Source organism: Mandrillus leucophaeus, unplaced genomic scaffold, assembly GCF_000951045.1.
Source record: "Mandrillus leucophaeus isolate KB7577 unplaced genomic scaffold, Mleu.le_1.0 Scaffold163, whole genome shotgun sequence".
In the NCBI taxonomy this organism is placed as follows: Eukaryota; Metazoa; Chordata; class Mammalia; order Primates; family Cercopithecidae; genus Mandrillus; species Mandrillus leucophaeus.
Window position 1 is genome coordinate 1610327 of NW_012101621.1, and position 7967 is coordinate 1618293.

The window sequence follows — 7967 nt, forward strand, 5'->3', positions numbered from 1 at the left end:
GCTCAATGTTGTACAATTTTATCTGAGATCCATACAGAGTAACTTTGACCAATCTCTCCACGAATGTGAGGACATGATTGAACCGTGCAGCAAACACATCCCTGATAAAGTACTCTGCCAGGTCGCCCACGGCCTGCAGTAGGGAGCTCAAGTCTCTCAGGGAGCAGTGCAGCCATCGGCAGTCTTTCTCCACAGTATTCTTCAACCTGTCTCCTGACCCTGAAGTAACTATAAATTACTGTAATCTCAAATAAACTTCAAATTATCCTGAAGAACTGGGAACGGTGTGGAGAAGGCGTGCATGGGCAGAAGCTCCATCACTTTGTCCACTACCTCCAAGCTCTGCTGTAAGCAGCGCTGTCACTCTGTCTGCTGATAGTCATCCAGAGTCTCGTCATCCAACTCCTCCAGCTGGACCTGGTTGTATCTGAACTGGATTTGATTCAACACCTCTGTAAGGAGGATCACCAGGGCGTTTTCATACCTGTTGAGAACTGCTTTCTTGTCTCCAAGACGACTTTTAATTTTATTTGTCAGATAGTCCAAAAAGAGCGTCCAGACATCCAAACAAGAGAATTCACCTTCATGAGTAGGCTGATGAAATGTGTACTTGAACAAAAGTGTCAAAAACCCCACCACAGGGAACTGGGAGTAAGACTCGATTCTTCTTAGGTGAACACTCACAAAGAGCTGAAGAAAGTCGTTAAACTTCTCGATACAGCTCTCATCGAGCTCTTCTAGCCTGCTCTTCACCGTGTGGGCATTGTTATCCTTGGTGATTTTCTGCAGGAGGTAGAAAGTCTGCTGAAACATACACAGTAAATACTCCTCGAACTCCAAAGGCACACAGTTCTTGGACATGAGTTCCTTGATGCAGGACGTGGCCAGGACCCTCAGCCGGCTCCACTCCTGAACCCAGACACAGTTCTCGCTGCTGCCGTTAACTGACACCATGTTTCTGGCTCGGATGTCGTAGCTAAATCGCACAAAGTGGAAGATGATGGTAAGGAGGGATGGGGTGATGCTGGCAGACAGAGGAATCCAACTGAAGAGATGGGCCAGGCACTCCAAGGCCAGGGAACAGATATACTCACTCACCACATCAAGGATGGGAATTGGCTGATTCCACAGTTCGGCTGAACTAGGAGTCTGCAACAGGTTACTCAGCAAGTCTCCTGAGGTTGGGGATGGTGGTGGAGTGGCAGCAGTAACACTGTTTGTCCCAGACAGTCTCCAAGATACCTGTCAGTAGCCCAAGCACTGTCTGCACCTGGTCCAGTAGCCACCTCCACAACTCCTCCTTCCCAGCCACAATGAGGTCCTCACGGGGACAAGCCAGCTCTTCTGGAGTTGTCTTCAACATGATCGGCCCAAGGGGGTTGTCACAGGGGACTGGTTCAACTGCAAAATGTTAGTAAAAATGTCATGGTAGAGCATGGGCCAATCCTGACATCCAATATCAACAATAACTTTGCAGAGCTTGTTCATGATAAAAGAAGGTAACGTTTTATGGGGAGCCACAAGGAGTTTGGGCAGGCGGCTATGGATTTCCATCTCATCCTGAGATGGGACCCCAAGCCACATTTTATTGATCAGATTCTCAAAAACTGTTAAACTGTACATCATTACATAGTCATACCTAGTGCTGGAGAGAAAGTACTGGCAGAATTTCCAGGCTCCTATTTGTTAGGCAAAGTTATTAAGAAGTTCCTCTATCTCATGTTTTCTTTCATCGGTTGTACAGTTGTGAAAAACTCCTGTCAGCAGACTTCCAATGCCCTGAGAGAGGCTTCTTCAGGTGCCATGCTGGCCGGGGAGGGGGCGGCTCAGATGAGCTGGTTCTTGGGCTTTGGACACGTCCCACTCACACAGTTCAGGTCATGGTCCCGGCAGACTAGGGAAGTCCCCCACCCATGCAAAGACAACCCCTTCCCCACTGGGCCCCGAGGGGATCCTCTAAAAAAGGCAGGGCCGCCCGGGTCGCCTCGTGGGGGCCCCCGAGACAATTCATCCAGACCCACCCGCCCCTTCCCAAGGAAACTGAAAAAGTAGGAAATGGGGCTCGCATGCCGGCAAGGAGGGCAGCGGCTCGGGATCCCCGCCCGGGCCCGACGCCCACGGGGGAAGCTGCGGCCCAGGCAGGGGCTGCCCGGGCCTCCGCGGGCAGAGGTGGCAGCGGACTCGGCCCCGAGGCTGAAGGGGCGGAGGCTGATGGAGCCTTGGCTGCGCTGCCGGGGCAGCCGGCTCAGAGGAGAAGCCCGGGGGCCCGCGCTGTCCTAGCCTCCTCAGCCCACACGGTGGCTGCAGCCGCCCCGCAGAGCATCCCTGTGCACGCCCGCCCTGGAGCCGCTCGCTAGTACTGCGCGGCAGCCCCCGACCACGGCATCTTTTAAATCTGCTACTGTAAACCACTGACGGCTGTATGGGATCCTACTGATAATAGTATTAGGATTGGGAACAACAGGGTGTGTAGTTTGGACTATCTGGTTAATAGCTCTAAGGTCTTGCACTAACCGGTATGACCCATCTGCCTTCTTTACAGGCAGTATTGGAGTGTAATAGGGAGACATACAAGGTTCAAGAAGCTCATCATGGAGAAGACCTTCAATTAGAGGTTTTAAATTTGCCCCGGCTTTTAAAGGAATAGGGTATCGCTTTCTCTTTACTACTTTCCCAGGGGTTTTTAATTTAACATGAATCGGAGGAATCTGTAACTTTCAATTTCCGCCTTTTGACCATACCTCGGGATGAATGTGTTCTTTGTCTGTGGTGGTGAGCAAGTTTAGGGAGGGGAGGAATTTTCCATGATTGATTTGGAGGCCTACGCCTAATTTTAGCGTTACATCTCTTCCTAATAGATTTGTCCCTGTTTCCAGAATTAACAAAAATTTGATACTAGCTTATTGTTTTTTATATGTCACTTCTGTCTCCTCTAAGATTTTTTTTTTTTCTCTCTACCTTTGAGTCTCCTGGCTTTACTCTTTTGTACCCTTTATATTGCCTGGAGAGTGGGGGTCTAGGTTCTTTATAGGTTCTGGCCCCTTGAGTACTTTGTTGTATGGCGGACAGCAGAGTTTCCACCTTCTGCTTTTGTTTTTCTTCATCTCTTCTTACATATACTTTTTGGGCTTCTCTCAGAAGCTCTTCTATAGGTCTATCTTTCCAGTTCTCTATGTTTTGTAATTTCTTGTTAATATCTGGCCAACTCTTAGTGACAAAATGAAGTTCTAAACATTCCCTGCCCAAGAGGGTCTTCTGATTCTAGGCCAGCATATTTTCTCATTTGGTCTTTAAGCCTTTCTAAAAATTCTATTGGTCCCTCATCTTTTCCCTGTTTTCTATTAAAGGTCTTGGTAAGATTTTGGGTGCAGGGCACCAGTTCTCGAATTCCTTTTATTACCATCTCCCTAAGGTCTTTCATGTTTCCTCGATGGGCCGTATTGTTGTTATCCCATTAAGGATCCTAGGCTGGGAATTTTGTTCAGCCGCTGGGACATTCTGACCAGGAGGGTGTTCATGTTCCCAAACGGTCATAGCAGCCCTGCATATCATGCTCCTTTTTTCTCCTGAGAATAAGATGCCTAAGATAGACATTAACTCAGCCCAAGTATATAACTGGGGTCCTAAAACTGATCAATTTGATCTGCCACTCCATAAGGATCATCTAAGAGTGGTTTAAGCTCCTTTTTTAGGTTAAGGGAAGAGTCTGGGGTGGCAGCTCGTTGAGGGAGAGGAAGGTACTTTAGTCCAAATAAAACAGCAGTATTTTATCATTTGCTGCTTTTTCTTGTGTTAGGTCCTTCCATTACCCTTCCACTATTCTAACATTAGGCCTAGGGGACTATCACAGGGCATATTATCATGATGATGATCTTTCCTATCTTTTGTCTTACCTGCTATATTTACCATCCTGGAGAAAGTGTTTTTCGCTGAGTCTGCAGGGCTCAGTCTCTCTTACTAGAGATTTCTTGCACCCCAGCGAGTCTGCGGGGCTCAATCTCTCCTACTAGAGCAGGTCGGTATAAACTCCATGATGGGCAAGCCGCCTTTAAGCTGTATGAGGTGAACGCAGAACCAGATCTGGACTCTGCACTCGCTCTACACTCAGTTGTGTGTCTCAGTCACACACTTTCAACCTTCAGGATGTCCTGACCACCAAGGAAATACTTCACTGCCCCCACAGCTTTTCTTATCTTGGTCTGTGCACAGAGTTACCTGGTTGCCGTGGTATTTATTTGTAGGCCTTTTCTTCCTGCTTTGCTGAGAGTCCGGATTTATTCGTCACACAGGGTAGGTCTCGATTCCTTACCCTGAGGCCGCAGCAATGAGGAAACAGGATGCATCTCCTCACAAGAGGTGATCAGAGACTTTTCCCCAGAGAAGCAGAGAAGAATGGGATCCTGGGAAGGCCCCCAAATTTGTTGGAAGTAAATGCTCGGTGCCGCAGGGTGAAAATAGCACTCAGGCAAAAGTTTTCACAGCAAGCCAATTTACTTCTATAGAAGGGTGCATCTCACGGATGGAGCAAAGGTGAGAGCACACCGGACAAGGGAGGGGAAGAGGGTCTTACTCCTAACGCAGCTAGTCCCTACTGCTGTGTCTTTCCCCTGTTGGCTAGGGTTGGACCACACAGTCCAAGCTAATTCCAATTGGCTATTTTAAAGAGAGGGTACCAGCCGGAGTGGTGGGGTGAGTAGTTCTGGAGGGAAGGACAGTTACAGAACAGGTGACTAAGGATACCTAAGGACAGAACAGGTGATAGAGGCTAGGAAGGGGTTGGTTACTGAAACTAGGGGCAAGGAGGTGTAAAGAACAAGGAAGTTAAGCTTGTTCTTTAAAATGGAGAACAAAGAACAGGGAAGCTGAACATACTGACACATTGGTTCTTTGAAGAGGAACTCAGAGCTCATTGTACTTAACAATTGTTCTCCTTCTTGAATTTTAAAGGAAGACGTTAACAGGCTAAACTTGGTTTTTTTTTTTTTTTTTTTTGAGACAGAGTCTTGCTGTGTCCCCCAGGCTGGAGTACAGTAGCGCCATCTTGGCTCACTGCAAGCTTCGCCTCCCGGATTCACGCCATTCTCCTGCCTCAGCCTCCTGCATAGCTGGGACTACAGGCGCCCACTACCGCGCCTGGCTAATTTTTTGTATTTTTAGTAGAGACAGGGTTTCACCGTGGTCTCGATCTCCTGACCTTGTGATCCACCTGCCTCAGCCTCCCAAAGTGCTGGGATTACAGGCATGAGCCACCGCGCCCGGCCAACAGGCTAAACTTTGAAGAGGAATTTACTGTCTCCTACAAAACTCAGGTTTAGCTGCTCACCTCTTGAAAGCAAAACTCAAGAGACAAGGGCTGGTGGAAGGAAAAGCAGGTTTACTCAAGAGATGGCAACCTGAGGAGATGGTGGACTAGTGCCTCAAAGACTATGTCAAATTTTTAAGGTAGCCAAAGGGATTTTAAAGGAAAAGGAGGCATGGAAACTATGAGCAGGAGTGGTGCAGGACGCAGGACTGCGTGTCTCATTCTGATGACTATCTTCAGTAATGAACCACCTGGAGGTCTGGCTGGCATCACCATGAATGCAACCAGGTTATGGATTAACTACTCAGTGGTTTTTCTGAGGAGGGAGGATTCTACAATCTCAATTTAATACTTGGTTTATTTCAAGATTGCCCCCTGGATCTCTTAAGCAAGTATATGGTTAAATATTGAACAAAGCAAAGGGTGAGGCTATTCATCTTTGAAGCAGGCTATTTCAGCTTAAGTAGGAGTGTCTTGTTTTTCATAATGAGCCCCTTTGGATCATGCCTGAGATTATGCTAATGAGGTAACTTAAGGTGGGGCCCCTACATGACCTCAGGATAGGGCTGGCACCAGAAAGACCAGGGATTAGAAGGTTAAAACTTTCAACCAACCCACTGACATTCAGAAAGGGGGCAGGGACTGGAGATCAAGCTCCATAAAAACTCTCGGACATACAATCTGAGGAGTTTCCAGATTGCTGAATACATGGAGGTATTCAGCAATGGGATGAATGGCATGCCCAGAGGCCATAGAAGCTCCACACCTTTCCCCTCCCATACCTAGCCGTATGCACCTCTTCCATCTGGCTGTTCGTGAGTTGTGCTTATGATAATAAACTGATAAATATAAATAAAGTGATTTGCTGAGTTCTATGAGCCATTGTAGCAAATTATCAAATCTAAGGAAGGAGTGGTTGGAACCCCCAATTTATAGCTGGTTGGTCAGAAGTACTGGAGGCCCAGACTTGCCAGTGGCATCTAAAGTAGGAGGCATCTTATGGGACTCAGCTCTTAACCTGTGAGATCAGATACGTATGTGTTTAATACACCTGACCCAATCAGGTGAGCTTTGCTGTTCCCTATTGTTCTATCATGATCATTTTTTGGTATTCTGTCAATATCTAACTTACAGAGAAGGTCAGTGGTCATGTCCTTTCCTTAAGTTCCTCCAAATTGCTTGACCTCCTGAGAGCAAGAGTGAGAAACGGAGCAAGGGAGTGAGATTGAGAATGAGAGAGAAAGAGAGAGAGAAAGACAGGGAGACAATATTAGATCTGGCCTTGGGAGTTAGAGAATTATGAGGGTATAAGTGCATTTCTGCCTGAATGCAGCTTTACTGGTACTTTAGAAATTCACCTAAAGCCTAACAAAAACAAACTAGTGTGTTGTCTTTTTTTTCTTTGAAATATTTATATTCCATTTCTGGTTAACATAGTTAAGACAAAGTTGAATTATAACATCATTAATAGTAAAAGAAAACATTTAACACATCTATCAAGATAATCACAATGGGGTTACTTAGGATAAGGCTGAGCTGCAAAAACAGCTCAGTAGTTTAAAAGCAAAATATTTTATTTTCCTCTCACTTGAGAGCTCCTCTCTAAGCAGTGCAAGTTATTTAGGAATTGGACTTCTTTCATTGTGTTACTCTGCCATCCCCTAGGAGAAAGGTGTTCACCTTTTCTGTGTCATGCACCCCTTCAGCATTCTGATGAAGCCAGACAGTTGAGAACAATAACAATTGAGAAAAAGAGAACAGTAATACTTGTTCTCTGAAAAATATCATTAAATGCAAAAAAAAAAAAATACATGGGATTTCAAAGGAAATCAAATATCAAACATTTAAAGTGTATGATATAGTATTGTATGTGTTTATTAATGCATTAAGTACTAAGACTTAAATTCAAGTCTAATTACTACTATAATTTTGAGGCAGTGATCAATGTGAAATAATATTTTGAGATATTGGCAATAAATATAAATGGATATAAAAAGTCTATGATTTCTATTTTTTTCTACTTCCATTAGTAAAGGAATTGCTACATTTCAATATGGGTGAATGAAAAGATGTAATTTTCTGCACTGCACCTCTGCATGGATCCTATGAATTCTACCCATAGAGCCTTTCAAATCTCATGGATTATGGGTTAAAACACCCGTAGACATGTTCATCCTCTGCACAAAGAAATCTGAGTCACTATTATGGTTTTGTGAAACAGTAGGACACCTAAATTTAAGAATTGAATAGCTGTTAACAAAATAAAATGCCAAGGAATTAATAGAAAGCAGTTCAAATAAAAAACAATGTTTAAAGAACAAATATGATTAACAAGTAATTTGAAATTTATACTCAAAGAGAAATATCTCCTTAATAATGCAAATCAGAAGTCATTATCCAAGGAACTCCTGTTGTAGAAACTGGTAGACAGCTCTAGGAAGTAGAGCCATTAAGCCATTTCCAGAAATACCGGCTAACCTATCTTTCTGGGCTGCATTGGTAGTGGCTAATTTCTGCAAATATAATAGAATACTGTTCCCCTCAGCGTAGTTTAGCTTAATTCCTAATTGGTTTTATATCCAAAAGGCTTTAGGACTTTGGGTTTAGCTCATAGGTGAGTTTATGGATGTATCCTTGGAGTCCACAATAAACTTTTTTCCACATT

General features: G+C 44.8%; 1 protein-coding gene and 1 pseudogene across 1 annotated transcript in view; one reads left to right on the forward strand and one right to left on the reverse strand.

The window, feature by feature from the left end:
- Window positions 1–1820, reverse strand: part of LOC105536811 — a 7034-nt pseudogene extending 5214 nt beyond the window's left edge.
- EDDM3A (epididymal protein 3A) overlaps window positions 987–7967 on the forward strand; it is a 26208-nt gene continuing 19227 nt past the window's right edge. Inside the window, exon 1 of the mRNA XM_011976196.1 lies at window positions 987–1166. The gene's annotated coding sequence lies outside the window, so the exon portion shown is untranslated. The remainder of the gene's footprint in view (window positions 1167–7967) is intronic.